Raw genomic sequence first — 15,842 nt, forward strand, 5'->3', positions numbered from 1 at the left:
TCTGAGCACAGTGTATTAACAGAAAACTTACACTGATACAAGTGATGTGACCAGACCAGTCAGCTGCATCTGGTCAGGTGACATCCAGTGTGCTTCTCTATAGTCTCTCCAGTGAATGAAGTTGTGTTAGCATTAGCATTAGCGAGTGCATATGTGCTCAATTCATATATTGTCACACACATACAGACATTTCTGTAGAGAATTGTTCACAGTAATTTGGTAAATAGTGAAGCTGATTTCAGGCATTCCAATCATGGACAATGCTTTTGAACACATCAAAAAAAAAAAGAAAGAAAGAAAGACAGAGCTCTGTGATTTTCCCAGAACAGTGAGAGAAGGTTCATAAATCTCCAAATTGGTATGGACCTCACTAACACACCAAAGCCTCTTAGACAAAGCGCGGTTTGATTTGCCTCCTCTGTTTGCTGTTTCCAACCTCTCTTTTGTCGTGCCGAGATAATCTTAATGACTTGTTTGCCTCACCAGAACTCTTACAAAAGGGGATATTAGTTACTCTGAAACAGACATTCTTACACATATTGAATGTTGTAATGTAGATGTCATCACTATTAAAACAGTTTATCTGAAGTTCATGAGCAAGGGAGTATGTGTAGTGCTGAAATGATACAATTATGATGAAGGTGTTGTGGGTGTAAATAATTAAGACATTTAGACAGGATTGACACAATCAAAGGCTTAATATATCAACAAACTGCCTCTGAAACCTCCATGCGGATTAAACTAAAGAACCGTGAATACATTGGTGTTGTGTATTTGCACCAGTGTGTGTGTGTGTGTGTGTGGCTCAGCCCAGCCCTGAACGAGGACCCACCACAGCACAAAAACATTGTTTCCTCCATCATCAGTATCAAACGCAGCTCCAGAGCTGCTGGATTGGTCATCATATGAATAGGATAGCATTAGCCGAGCCCTTAATGCCCGTTTACCAACATCTGTAATAACTGTTAGACGAGTAGTAATCCCATAATCTCCAGCTCCATTAACATATCCTCCATTAGCTCATTCAGAGCTGAAGGAGGCTGCATCTCTCCTCGCCTGCTCTCGGGCTTCCTGGGTGGCTGTGAAGCCATGCTGCTGAATGTGATATGTACATGTATGTGAGGGATTAGCACTAGTCTTGTCGATGTGAACCAATCGTGCCATATTCTCAGCATAATTGCAGTGGGCGGAGAAGAAGGGGATCCATTAGATTGTTCTGTTTGTTTAGCAGACGTCCAACTTTTCCATTTGTCCCTCTTTAAGCTCTGAGGGACTTTTGTAAAGAGGTGCGTTTGTGTGTGTGTGTGTGTGTGTGTGTGTGTGTGTGTGTGTGTTAGAAAGAGAGAGAGAGAGAGAGAGAGAGAGAGAGAGAGAGAGAGAGAGAGAGAGAGAAAGTATCAGGGATTTTTTTTGTCCCAAATCTTCTGCATGCTAACCAAACTAAGCACTACAAAGCGAATACCTTAAAGTCTTTGCACAACAGACACCCTGAAATCCAGAATGGACCTTTCAAGTGATGCTCGAGAAAATGACTCGATCGGACCACACAACTCTGAGCTCCACGAGAGAGCCGTTTTTATAAACCTATAAACACTCTGAAAAGGCCCACTTGTATTTCTGGAACCTCATTCTGACACTTTCAGGATCAAACATGCCGAAAAAGTACTTCAGAGCAAATGGAAATGTTTGAAATTGTGTCAGAGGAGAAAAGGATTACTGACAGGCTTACACTACAACTAAATAGTTTCTTCGGTATGGCAGGTTTTTCTTTCTTTTTTTTTATTTCACCCTTTGGACAGCTGATAACTGTCGCACTGGAACTCATGCTGGATCTGTGGCTCACTTTTGTTAAAAGATGGAGTTGAATTAATTCTCTGAAATCGTGGAACTCTGGAAACATAGTGTATGTGGTATGTTGGTTTAAAACCAGAGGTTTTATAGCAAATAAATTCTACAGACCCTCATCACAAGTGTTGTAAGTTTAATCGAACATAATCCCAATATTCAGATACACTGGGGGAAAAAAGAATTTTAAAAAAATTAACGTTGCATGTTTTAATGTTTTTTTAGTTTTTCTCACCTGAATATGTTTTTTTTTTTTTTTTTTTTTCGGTTCTAACTTTTTTCAGTTCAGAAAAAACAAGTTGATGCAACTGTTTTTAGTTTGATCCAAGTTTTCGTTCCCCCCCCCAGTATATTAGGCTCATTATTTTAATATTAAAATAAACACTAGATTTATTAGAACCATACAGATTTCTGTTCTTTTATATTCCACCACAGAACACATTACATCCAGGTTAACATTGTTTATAGGATATGTGTTTTAGAATTATTGAGGTTTGCATTAAATCCATTTAGTTCACGTGACTAATAACAGGCTAATAGGACCTCAATAATAAACGTAACTTAGTGCTTAGGGCTGGTTGATTTCCACCACTCTGAGATGATATATATATATATATATATATATATATATATATATATATACATATATATATATATTGTGAATAATGATGAGGTGTGAATGAGGTGTGACCTGAAATAATAAGTGCTTGGATAAAAAACAGAAAGTATTTCTCCATTGTTTTGATAATCTACCAAATTATTTTTTTTAAATTATTTAACTCCCCCACCCTTCCCCATTTTCATACAATTTTACCTCTATTTCTGATCAAGCAGTTTTTACCTGATGCAAAATCCTTTAAAGATTAACGAATGTGATTAGACCAGAGTAGGGTGGCCATTATTTTAACTACACGACGTCAGCTGAAAGAGTCGGTCCAGTAATATTTTAACTGTTAAGTTATAAATGCTACGGATCCCCTAAGAGGACATGGTGACTGAAAAGATATGAGATGATATAAAAGCTTTTGAGTTCGCTTGCAAAACTTTTGTGTTCAGATGTGGTGACAGTTCAACACTAGCTATGTTTCCATCCACATGTTTTTATGCGATTTTTGGGATAACACATTAAAAAAAACTGCACAATGCACAATGACTGCTAAACTGGCTTTGAGATTACCAAATATTACCAAATATATTTGACATTACTAAATATATTCTCGCCTGATTAACTAACCTATATTGGTAAATTATAGGTTGGATTATAGATTTGGCAAAGGGTAAAACTTCATTGTAATTTTTATTGTTACCTGAATTATTCCTTTAACTGACAATTCATGAATTACTTAACCCTGTACATGATTATATTACACCGGAACAGAATCCAATCAAGATCTGGTGCTTGGCCCCTCTCTCTTTCCCTCTCTCTCTTTCTTTCTCTCTCTCTCTCTCTCTCTCTCTCTCTCTCTCTCTCTCTCTCTGTGGGTGGAGCGCTCCGGGTCTGACAGGGGGCAGCACCACCCGTGAGCAACAGATCCGAGCAGCTGGTACGACTCAGTCATGCCTCGTTAGCCTGCGCCGGTGTGGGTGTATGCAGGAGGGAGGGGAAAGGGTGAGCAGGGAAGAAACCCCAGCAGTGCATTTCTTACATCACACCAACTGTTCGCATTTTCAACGGCGACCCCTCCTTCCTCCGTCTTTCTGATAATGCGCTGGTTAACAAAACAGTTTACAAATCACGGGTGATGCATTATCCCGCTGGTCTATGGTGAGATTTATACGTAGCAGAGGGTTGGGTGAAGACCATATGGAAGCCACAACATCCTCATTGTGTGACTTGTCAAAGAAAGACAGCAGTTTAAGGATTCAGCGTTTAACACATAAAGACTCGTACAATGCAGCACAGGATGCAGCCTGGCACTGTGACGCTGTGCCAAACCCTAGCAATGACAGACAGGCACTAAACTTACTCACAGTGTCTGTGTGTATAGAGTCGTGATGGAAATATACATTTGAGTATTAATCGAGAAATAAAATCTGAATCAGAATTTCACTTGGGAATCACTGTGGGCTGTGAATGACGTCTTTGGTGACTATAAATTTGTAGTTTTCATGCTGAATGCATAACATTCGTTTGTATCAATATATAAAGGGAAAAAATGAGCTTAAACACAGCAGGTTGTGGGAAATAAGGGAAATAATCAACGACTGTGCAATGTTTCCTATAACAGCACACACTGTTTTTTTCTTTTTATACCACAGCAATTCGCTGAGAATGACAACGTTTAATTTATTTAAGTACTTTTTTTTTTACCCATTTATAGTTACATTTAATTTTGTGGAATGTCCTTGAGGCAAGTCCCTGTGAATACTTATATTCCTGTGTCACTATAGAAACGATAACGTATTAGAACGAGTGCATTCATCTGAACCTGTGACTTTCCTTGTAGCCACCACTACTGTCCAAGCTGCTGTTGTAGAAGATGAATCAACACCTTCTGACTAATCAGCTTCAAGAATTCAACAGTTCTGTGGTATAAATCTATATATTTATACTGTATTTTACATGCTAACTCTGTGCTAACCTTCAGGGTTTGAAGCAAAAAGCTAACAAAGAATTAAGGCTAGTATCTCATTTGTTTGAACTTTTTATAAGCAAGACGATCCACTAATCCACTATACTCTGCTAGGTCATAACTAAGTCTGGAATTTAAACAGGTGTTAAAGGGATGGTTCACTCATTAAGAAATAAGTGGAAATCACTGACCGCTAGCATGCTTAGCACCATCTATTAACTTTCATTAATTATTGGCGACATTAGCATACAGTATACTGTACATTGTATATATGTTTACTTAGTTAACTTGGAACTTGCCATGTGTGGTTCTGCTTTAATGCTATCTCGTGAGATATAAAGGAGATTGTAATAGCTATTTCATCTATAAAACAGTGATTTGGCTAACAGCGAGTAAAAACTAGCGTGTCCAATCATGTTTTTTCACTGGTTATTCGCAAGCATTAGAACACTTACTATAATATACTACTGAATATGATGTATGTTTGTTGTAACTCAGAACTTGTCCTGGGATTCAAATGAATATTTAACTTAATAAACAGGTGCTTTGGCTAACATTGAATGTCAACGATGCTGTCACATTACAATAGCTAACTAGCTGGCTTGTACTAGCTTTTATACATCATCTGAATGATTGTGAAATTTGAATAGGTGGAAGAGGTATTTGTGTTTTACTGATCCCAATACATAAACTTACACGTATTATGGCATAACACTATAGCATATTTTAAATGCATAAATGCCATCATCACACACAATAATGGCTCTGTTTGCATATAGGCAAAAGTTAGCTAAGCAGGGATTCTCTGTGAAGTAAAAGTCTGCCAGCCGATCCATCAAAGCCCATCTCCGTTTATCTCTGCTACGGATAGTGGAATAACGTGACTTTAACTGGATCATCTTTCTCCTCCTTTCAGGGAGTCAGGAGCCCTGGGGAGCTGACAATAGAGTCTTTGAGAGGGTGAAAGGAGGCCCGCGCTGGTCAGAGGTTAACCTGGGCTTTTGCCTGATGATAAATCACTGGCTAATGAGGCCTGCATTGTGGCTGCTCACTTTCAGAGACGCTAGCCTGCGCTTGTAAAGCCGACAGAGCTAATGAACTGGCTGCTTTGAAGCGGAGAGGGGGAGCAAGACGAACAATATTGACTGGTTGCACGGAGCAGATGTCTCAACCCAAGCAACTAGTAAATGTACATTTGATGGAGAAAGACTCTTGGGGTCTTTGGAGGAGGTGGGGACCGATTCGACGGGGTTGAAGCTGAGGCTTTAGGGTGGAGGACTCTGGACTTAATGAAACCACTTAGGGAAGTTCATTTTAAAACAAAGGGGTCTGACAGTGAATTGGGACAGGGCAAAGAGTGAAAGGCGCCATGTTTGCTGTTTTTTCTTCTTCTTCTTTTTAAAGCACCCTGCTAATGGTTAGCCTTAACATCGAATGCTTACTTCCTCCTAAAGTTCATATGTAAAGACTTTTTTTTGTGTATGTTTTTTTAACAAAATAATATTGACACTTAATTTTTTTTAGCACATAATAATGGACACCGTTTCCACCACTTTATTTTAACACTGATAAAACTGGAAATTTGCTCCATATTTAATCGAGCACAAGCGACTTCTTTAGCTAGATCTGTCAGTTCACAAAAGGAAATGAGCTCAATGAGCTTTAATGAGATCTAGGCACCACAGATAAGCCACATTAGTGTCCATTTCACTTTGACATTTCGTAACAAATGCTTATTCGACACACATCTAAGCAGATTTCTGTGTGTGTGTGTGTGTGTGTGTCTGTGTGTGTGTGTGTGTGTGTGTGTGGCGTATTGCTTTAAGAGGAAGCAGGCCGGGCCTATTGCCTCCTGTGAGACAGACGGATGGAGCTGAGCCAGCGTCGAGTTGAGCTGATTAGCATATAATTGCTCCTTTTGTATTAAACACAAGGAATTAGCCTAATGTTCAGCCTGCTGTTAAGGACTGGTTTCCCATTCATTCAATCATTCATTCATCCGGAGAGAGAAAGACAGAGTGAGATGGAGAGTCCAAACCTGCTGGGCTCTTGTAAAGATCTTTTTTTTTATTTTTTTATTTTTTTTAGAGATCTACCACTATAGAATAAATAATAAATAGTACAGGACTGAAAATATTTTGATTGCAACTTTGCAGAGGCCCATTTGAAAAGAACTGCAATAAAAGTGCTGTGTGAAATGCTAAACGATTTCATTAAATGGTTATATGTTGAAGCAATTACAGTTGTAAATGATATATAATATATTTCTCTCCATGTGCCAGGTTCTGAGACAGAAAGCAGTCACATGGGCAGAAGCACAGAAGTAAACTTATCTACTGCTATTACTGTTGTGTTCTATATTAACATTAGACTACAATATAGTAATGTTACCATATACTATAACACACTGGCATACAAAATGTTCCAAATCAAGTCACTATTTTATCAATGGTAGGAAGAGATGCCCTTGTGCCTTTTCCTTTTATTTTCTCCTTATTTGTTTTATTCAGTTTATTTATTTAATGCTTATCATAAGCATAAAATTACAAGTGGTTTGATTTATCATAACTGTAACACTTCACACTTCACATCAGAGCTGATTCGAGTGTTCATTATATATTTAACGTTTAAGCAAACATCAGTTAATACAATTACATTAATTACTGATCAAACTGCTGAAGTAATGCTGAGATTGTTCATGATCACTAGTGCAGTACCTAGTCCAATGAATAAACTAATAAACAACAACAACAACAACAACAACAACAACAATAATAATAATAATAATAATTATTATTATTATTATTATTATTTTTCTTCATCTTATTATTATTTATTGGTTAAAGAAATGTCCTGTTACCAGTAGAACATTTGTAGTTATACATTCATTTAAAAAGTTTTCTTCATCTTTTCTTCCTTTTCTTCTTTTTCATCATCTTTCTATTCTTCTATTTTTTTATCTTGTTTTTCTTCCCTTTATTTTTCATATTTTCATTCTTCATTTTTTTCATCTTCTTTTCTTCTTATTTTAATCTTCTTCTTTTTCCTACCTTTTCATCTTATTCTTCTTTTTCTTTCTTTCTTTCTTTCTTTCTTTCTTTCTCTTCTTCTGTTTTCTTTCTTTAATTATTTATTTTTTCTACTTTGTTTCTTTTTTTCATCTACTTTTTTGTTTGATCTTTTCTGCATTTGCAGTGCATTTAGCTATTTTTGTGTTTTCTTGTCCTTTTTTCTTTTTCATCTTATTTTTCCCTTTTCTCCTTTTTCATCATCATTTTCTTCTCCTCCTCCTCCTCCTCCTCCTTCTTCTTCTTCTTCTTCTTCTTCTTCTTCTTCTTCTATTTCTTCTTATTATTATTACATTTGAATCTTTCTGGAAAATCAAATGTATTGTTGTGCTAATCAGCAATTAATCCTGTGCTTAATCTATGTATATTGGTGTATAAGTATGCAAAATGATTATATAATTTTACAATACTTTTATACCGATGAGTTACACTTGCACCATTTTGTCAAACTCACATCTTTTTTTTGTTACAGGGCACCAAACAGTTGTTCTCCGAGGCTGTGTGCCTGTGCGATTACTCATCACACTGACCCACGCTGCATTTCCACGCTGTTGTAAATGTGTTGTAACACGCTGTCTCTGCCACGGTCCCTGCAGCATAGTTGTAGGGTTAGTGTGTGTGAGTACGGCTCTAAGCCGTGTGTGTGTGTGAGCTTGTGGTCAGTCGCAGCAGGGGTGCTGTGAGGTGTATGTGGAGGGGGTTCGAGGTGGACCCATGCCAATTAAAGCCTTTTGTCCAGTCTGACTCAGTGATTGACACCGGCACTACCCTTTCCCTCCGGCCTCTGTTTGGGCCCGGTGGCCATTCGCTGACCTGCGCAGAGTCGTCAATGCATTTAAACGGAATTAAACCTCGCAGCTGACTTCTGTCTGTGTTCAAAATAATCCATACTCATATTGGTATTGCTTGTGTTGGTTTAGGTGAGGCCCAAACTTATTATAGAGTGTAACTTTTGCTAACTTTTCACCCAGTAGGTGTTATGATCACATGACCACTGAAGTTTGCGGAAATTCCAGTTATGGAGATGTAACACACCCCACCCACCCACACACACACCCACACACACAAACACACACATACACGTCTCCCCCAAATGACAATGACATGGCCCACAAAATGCTCTAATTACTTTTTGAGATCTCTTTCTGTCCAATTTTTCGATCAATTTATAAAAGGAATGTTGCCTTTCTGCGCCTCCCTGCCAGCGAGCGTTTTTTTTTTTACGCAGTCCTTTGTTTTCTCCCCGGAGACAGCTGAATGCGCGCACTGCAAAATGAGAGCATAATGACCCCAGCAATGGTGACAAAGCCTAATTGGTCACGGGGGCCAGTGACTAATGAGGTGAGAAACCGAACCCATGGGTGTGTAACAACTGTATTTTTCTTCACTTCTTCGCCTTTCGTCACAGCCCTGTGTGGCATTTTTAGCCAACTAAAATGGCACCAGATGCAACAGGGCTCAGACATTTTGACTTGAATTGGGAAACCATATGTTCGGATAAGTCATGGTTTCCCCTTTCCCACAGGCAGGGGGACCATTGCGTCTGTGAGGAGTGCACTGGTGGCCAGGAAGCATCACTTTGCCACTCACTAAGGTTGCACGGACAGGGAGAGGGGAAAAAAAGAGAAATTGTTGACAAACACAAAAAAAAATTAGCTAGATATTTTGTACATTCTACATTTAATTTATAAAGAATCTTCAATCCACATATTGTCCAAAATAAAAAAAAATTAAACTCATTTAATTGTTTATCTCTGAAAAGGCTAATACAAAAAAAAGAATCCAGAAGAATAAAGTTTTTTTTTTTGTGAAGCTGTCTGTTCGAGTGTCCTCGGCTCCAGACAAGTGAAGTTATCCCCCCCCCCCCTTTTTTAATATACTGCACTTGTTGCCCTTGTGAACCTGTCGAGAGGCGCTGAATGGAACGAGAGGAGTGTCGCTGGCTCCTGAAAACACTGCTGACCATCAGGGGAGAAAAGGGGACTCCTCTCGCATTCAGCACCTAAGATAACAGCGCACAGAATGATAGACTTCTCTGGATTGTTTGTTCCCTCCGTCTATTGTCCTCCTTAGACCCCCTACCCCACCCCCCCACCCCACCCCTCAGTGGCTCTCTTAGGCGCACTTGAGGGGGGCCGTCACAGGTAGGAAGGCGAGCAAGCTCATTCCCAATGCATGCTTGATTGCTCCCTTACACAGTCACCCTCTCAGGGCTGTGAAAAGAGCCCGCGGCGGGGCCGGCTGAATAAACTCCTACTCGCCTCCATAAACTTTTTCTCATCCCCCGAATTTTCCGAGGATGTGAGCAGCACCCGGCGGCTCCCAGGCCTGGCTTGGGGGATGCGTTTGAAAAGAGAGGGGCCGTCGGGGAACCAAAGCCCCCCAACCCTAAAGGTCCATCCTTCTCTGCACACACACAAAAGCAGAGGGTCATTAAGATCCAACACCAACGAAACACTGAAATGCTACACTATCTTCTTCCTCCTGCATTCCACTTGCAGGTAGAAACCCTGCTAAACACAAGTCCCATAAGTTGCACACAAGTTACTCTGTTACAATTGTGATATTATTTATAAACAGATTGTCGAATACCTGAGTATTAGCACTGCCATGCTTTTGATTTCACTGAAATGTGCAGGTTGAAATGTGCTCATGGAGCAGAGTAAAATCCCTAGTGTTGAATTAACACCCAGAGTGTTTATTTGAGTCCAGTGGACTTATATAAACACTTTAGGGTGTGAATTCAACACTGTGGGTGTTAAATCAACACTGGTGATTTTGCTGTGAGCACACAAGCAGAGGTCTGGCTTTTTAATTCAGCCATTTGACTAATTGCATTCATGTATACAAGTATTTCATGTAGAAAAAACATTTCGGTAACACTTTAGAATAACAGTACATGAATAATCATGCACTAATACCTGAATTAATGCTTAATTAAATATGAACTAATGATAAGTTAACGAATGTAGTAATCACAAACTAATGAAGAGCTGACCTTAACTATGAAGAGTGTCTTATGAAGTCATGTGTGAATAACAACCTCCTTATGTACATGTTAGTAGATGTTTGTTAGTTGATGTAGTAATTAACACATTGGGGTAAACCAAATCAAACATGCTCTATAAGAAAGAATATGAATTAAATGTGCATCATTTCAAATCGTTTATATAATTTGTCATATGCAGCTGCACAGTACACAGCCATCATTGCATGGTGTTGAGATGAAATTATTTGTGTTTATTATTAGTGTATCTTTCTACGTTCGATAAGGAGGATCAATGTAAATTATGAAAGTAATCCAGCGCTATCCAATAATGTTTGTGTACGCAGCTGCATATGGCAAATTATATAAACAATTTGAACTCATGCATGTTTAATGCACATTTTTCACACATGCATTCACAAGACTCACGTCGTAGTTAAGGTTAGCTCTTCATTAGTTTGTGATTATTACATGCCTTAACTCATCATTAGTTCATATTTAAGCAAGTATTAACTCAGGTATTAGTGCATGATTATTCATGTACTGTTATTGTAAATTGTTACCAACATAACTGATAAAAACTCTATTATGTCATTACATTTAAACTGACATTGTGTTATTACAATGTTATTACTGTTATATAATTATTATATTTTATTAAATATAAGGAATGACACACAGTAAAGTGTGTTACTCCTCTTACACAACAGCAATATATAATAAAAAATTCCATTTTTAAAAATGTATTAATGAAGGCATTACTGTTTACAGTTACAATTACCGTAACTATCTGTTTGACAAATTGGCTCTTGTTATCGCTTATGTTATAGAAGCTATAAAGTCATTTGTTCACTGTTTTCTCTCTCTTGAAGTTAACAAGACAAAAAAAATACCACACCAGCTTGTCATATTACCGACAAAACAAGAACTTGTAAAGTCCTCTGTCCTGAAGACTCTGCTGTGATGAAAACTTACTGACTGTAACAAAACATTGACACTGGAGACTCCATCCATAAATAATACAAAACTATTTCCTAACATAAAACTTACATCAATCAGAATTTTTTCTCTATAAAATAACTACATAATAATAATAATAATAATAATAATAATAATAATAATAATAATAATAATAATAAGTTTATTATCCAATTTAGACTATGTGGCTTATCTGCTATACAATCCTAATATTACTGTAGTATAATATAGTAATATAATAATATAGCAATACAATCAACACCTTCTGATTCAAGAATTCATCTGTGTTCTAGTAGAAATTATTATAATTGATGGAAAACATATATTTAAACATCTCCATAACTCATAGTTGTACCAGTGTTATAGTTTTAATTTTGTTATATTTATACTTGTAGTGTTATAGTTTTATCAGTTTATTTTTTAGTTAGTTTCTAGTTTGACTAATTAATTTTTAGTAGTTTGTATTTTAAAAAATACTTTCAGCTCATTTTCTTTCTTTCTCCCGCCCCCCCCCCCCCAGCTTTGTTTTAGTTTTATTAACTTTCATTTGACTGCTTGATCCTTAGAGAGAAACACAACATAGTGTAAAAGTAAAATGTGAAATGTTATTTCTAAAAAATAAAAAAAGAAAAAGAAAAAAAATGAAACGAGTGAAAAAAAATACAATTATAATATACTTTTGCTGGCTATAGATATTTTTCCATTAAATGCAAAGTAGAAGTTATTACAGATTTGATTTGATTTTTGATAGAGAGGCTATATTTATAATTAATTTCATATTTTGTCATTGATTTACAGTATATTATTCTATTTCAGGAATAGTTTAATTTATAGTATATTATTCTATTTATTATTATTATTAGTAGTAGTAGTAGTAGTAGTAGTAGTAGTAGTAGTAGTAGTAGTATTTAGTTTTTTTTTGTAGTTTTAGCTTAAAATTGAATAAACTCTAACAACCTGGAACCTGATTTTAATACCTGCAGTGTGATAATGTATATGCTAGAAGAAATGTATGTTTCTGTGCAAATAATGTCTTGGTCATTGTAGTTAATTTTGTCTTACATCAACTCTTCATACTTTTTTGGTGAATACTGTATCAAATAACTTTTACAAGTTATGTGTTATTTTAAAGAATTCCACACAAAATCGGACAACAAACTCCATGCTGCTGTCAGTATCACTCTTAGAAAAGAAAGTTTTTCAGCAGGGTTTGTAGTAGGCCATAAAAGGTTCTAATCTTGGACCAAAACACTGCTGGAGGTTTCTACATGGTTCTCCAACAAATGGACAAATGATATTTGTCAGTTTTTTTTCTATGTGTGTACTGATATTGAGAGCAAGTTGAAACATTTATTCATCTGAATCTCCATAAAGCAGATAAAAAGTCTACAAGCATACTAGCAAGTATGCTTGCATCAAATTTTATGCTTTATATAGAAATCCAGAATATTACATTAATCAATGAGCTGTATATTTCACAAAATTTAAATGTTGAACACATTTAACTTTTTTCAAATTTTTAAATTATGAATTCTGAATTCTTAATAAAAAGGACACATTTTCAAACTATTATTTTACAATATTTGCAAGATTTCCAGCATCAGAATTATCTGCTCAATAAAAGTTCAAACATGTCATTCAAAAATGCTACAGCGTCTAACAGTGTGCTACAAGTATTCAGGACAACTGAGAGCTAAACAATGCTAATGGTCTCCTGCTAGCTGTCATTCATTATTGCCCATGTTGCTTTTTAAAGGGTACAGCCTTTATATTAAACACATCACTGTTTATTTGCTTCCTGATTGTTGGTGTTCTCTTGTTAATGAACACAGTGAGACAGCAGAACTTGCTGGGCCATACAGGAGGATCATTAGCATGCGTTAGGGAAAAGTTAACCATTATCACTAAAGTCAAAAGAGTGTTAGCTCGCCTTCCAAAGCTAATGCTGACCAAATGCATTTTAATAGACTTCATGGAAATGGATGACTTGTGGTCACTGTCTCTAAAGAGGTCTACAAAAATGGTTTCTAAGTATTTAGAAAAATTTCAGACTGAGATCGTTAAAGTTTTTGTAATCCAAGCAGAGAGCTGAGAAGCTGAGCATTATGAGTATTACTCAAGGCTCAAAATGTTTTCAACTTTTTATTTGCTAAAGCCAGGTTAACAGTGTAGGATTTGGTCATGAGATGATGTGACAAGCTCAGTATGATCAAAGACAAAGTTCTGGTAGATCCAAATACAGTATTTGATTAAAATCTCAAAGTATGATTGCTGCTTTGATCTAAAAGCCACCAATAGGAAGATGGCATAGGATTAAGTTAAACTCACGGGACAGATACAAAAATTCTCTAGTGGCATTGATGACATGTAAACCAAATATGTTAATGGTCAGAAAAAACCTTATTACTTCAAATTCACTTTGTAGAGTATTTCTGTTTGATGTTGTAAGCGTAATGTAGTCATGTTTCCTTAATCACAGGTCTACCATTAGAGGATCTTCATTTAATCAGATAATCTGACATAGAGAACAGAAGTATCACAAATTATACAACAGTTAGTTCCAGTCCACTACATTAATTGGTTGAGCAGTGTTCCAAGAGTGCTTATATTTACTACAGCCACACTGGGACATTTCATTGTGTGTATCACTCTGCTCGTCTGTGCTCCTTTGTGTACCACAGTAGTGTTAGCAGCATTATTGGTGGACATGATAACCGATAAAACTTTTAACTTATAAAATATGAAAGTTCATCAGATGAAGATGAAAAGGAAGAAGGGACACCAATTTAACCAAAAGCACCTTTAATGAGAACGTACATATCAATGTGAGCTAGCTAGGCAGCTAGTCGATGGCTATAAAGTGCGTCTGGAGCAAAAATAAACAGAACATTTGGCCATATTGTGTCTGAAATATGACTATGTCTATATTAATTTCTTCTTTATATAACTGTTGTATAAAAGTACTATAGAACTTGCACCTAGCTACAGTTAATTGTAGAATTCATACAAGATTTTAATGGGATCATGTCTTACAGTTTGACCAGTTATAGTCTTTAAAGACAGCTGGAATCACACCATATTATACCTGTTGATTGAAAACTTTCACAACTGCTTAACTGACTATACTGAACTAAAAATATGTACATATTTATTTATGCATTTTAAATATGTTCGGCTTGAATTGAACTCAAACGGGATGTTCCAAGGAATGATGCCTGATGCTTGACAAAATCCCTCAGGATGTGTGGATAAGAACACACACCATGTCACACTGAGATCAGAGATGGTCACACAGCATGGTGGTGATTTATACGTAGTGGTGGCCAGATGCTTATTCAGATCTAATTCAGCTCAGCTGGAATGAGGAAACACTAGTAGAACAGAATTTCTATAGATGTAGTGCATTTCCGCCTCACAGCTCTGGAGATCCCAGTTTAGTCCGGATCTCAGGTTACTGCCTGTGTGGAGTTTTACTTTTTCTCCTAGTGTGTATGTGTGATTGGATTCTTCAGTTTCCTTCCACTTCCCAAAAACATGGATTGTTGGATTGGCTACTGTAAATGTGTGAATGTGTGTGTGCATGGTGCCCTGCGAAGAACTGGTGCTCCAGAGTCATAAAACAGAGTTCAGATTCTATATTTGACCAAATGACTCGTCGAAAGCAGATTGCTCCAAGCCTGATGAGCATGAAGAAACAAATCGGTTGATTAGTTGGCCCATAAATGCCAAACAAAACAAAACAAAAGAAAACATTCCAATTCAAGTCAGGAAATGCAACAACAAAAACAAAAACACAAGGGCAAATTTGAAACCATGACACAAGACAAGAGTTAACAATAGTTAACTGTGATATGTTTCTGATTTAGTTGTTGTGTTTTTGGTTCGTTAATGTGTTTTGCACTTCCAGGCCACCATATAAATATTATTGATAATTGAATACTGTTCAAATGAAAAACACTGGTACATATTGCACTTTTTCTCCTTGTGCATTACTTAAAGAACGACGCCAAAACGTACACGTGACCTTGACACTAACGGTGTTTGGCGAAGAACTCCACTTAACCAGTAGCTTTATTATGTGCAGTCTCTGTGTTTACCTGTTGGACTGTGACTCCTCCATCTGCTCACACTAATCTAGCCATTATTTAACCACTGACTGCTCCTTAATGCCACCGAGCCCGCCCGCTCCTGAGCCAAAGCCAACTCTGAATAACAGCTTTCACACTGAGTCCTGGCACAGCTCACAGGAACCTGACACCATAATGTTGTCCCAGTAGCTAACCTTACTTAATTTTTAATCCAAGGTGTGTTTTATTATTATCATTATTAAATTGGACAATAAAATGATTTGATGATAAAATTCAGAGGTAATAATTCAAGTTATCACTGAGT

Source organism: Ictalurus furcatus, chromosome 8 (genome assembly GCF_023375685.1).
Source record: "Ictalurus furcatus strain D&B chromosome 8, Billie_1.0, whole genome shotgun sequence".
Lineage (NCBI taxonomy): Eukaryota > Metazoa > Chordata > Actinopteri > Siluriformes > Ictaluridae > Ictalurus > Ictalurus furcatus.